Source organism: Sinocyclocheilus rhinocerous, unplaced genomic scaffold (assembly GCF_001515625.1).
Source record: "Sinocyclocheilus rhinocerous isolate Xijiao unplaced genomic scaffold, SAMN03320098_v1.1 scaffold1296, whole genome shotgun sequence".
Classification (NCBI taxonomy): Eukaryota; Metazoa; Chordata; class Actinopteri; order Cypriniformes; family Cyprinidae; genus Sinocyclocheilus; species Sinocyclocheilus rhinocerous.
Window position 1 is genome coordinate 575,900 of NW_015659405.1, and position 1,254 is coordinate 577,153.

Sequence of the window (1,254 nt, forward strand, 5' to 3'; positions counted from 1 at the left end):
ATATATTATATATTATTATATAAAATATTATTACCATTTAAAATCATGGTTTTCTATTTTAATATACTTTAAAAACTTTAAAATATAATTTATTCCTGTGATGCAATGCTGAATTTTCAACATCATTACCCCAGTCTTCAGTGTCACATGATCCTTCAGAAATCATTCTAATATGCTGATTTATTATCAGTGTTGAAAACAGTTGTGCTGCTTAAAAATTTTTTGCATCCTGCTCCTGTGATACTTTTTTCAGGGTTATTTGATGAATAAAGTTAAAAAGAACAGCGTTTATTTAAAATGGAAAACTTTTCTAACAATATAAGTCTTTATCACTTTTTTTTAAATCAATTTAACACATCTTGCTGAAGAAAAGCATTCATTTTTTTCAAAAAGAAAAAAAAATTATTGACCCCAAACGTTTGAACAGTAGTGTATATTGTTACAAAAGATTTATATTTTGAAGAAATGCTGTTCTTAACTTTTTAATCATCAAAGAATCCTGAAGAAAGTATCACAGGTTCCAAAAAAATAAAAAATAAAATATTAAGCAGCAAAACTGTTTCCAATATAGATTATAAATCAGCATATTAGAGTGATTTCTGAAGGATCATGTGACACTGAAGACTGGAGTAATGATGCTGAAAATTCAGCTTTGCTCACAGGAATAAATTACATTTTAAATGATATTAAAATAAAAAAACATTAATTTAAATTGTAATAATATTTCACAATATTACTGTTTTTTCCCCTGTATTTTTAATCAAATAAATGCAGCCATGATGAGCAGAAATGTCTTCTTCAAAAAAATAAATCTTACAGATCCCAAACTTTTGAACGGCAGTATATGCATATATATATATATATATATATACTCTGACCTGTGTCCTGTGGTCATCCCACCACAACCCGTCGCTATACAAGCATAATGTTAGAAATGGTACTTTCACCGAGTGACATGTACCGTAGCTGTTTTACAGACTAGCCCTTCCACGTTTCAGTAACCTATTTTATAACTTATTACCTATCAACTAGAGTAACTATTTGGTACATATAAACAATACGCTGTATGACCTTGGTACTTGAATTAAATTAAATTAAATCAAATATATTATTGGGATTCAATGAATTACAGAATGTAATGTACAAATTATTTAAGTTCATTGTAAATATCAAATGGGAAGGAACCGTTTCGCTTGGTCAAAAATCACGTGAATCGATGTCATGTGACTAACCGCGGAAGCGAGACCCGAGTGG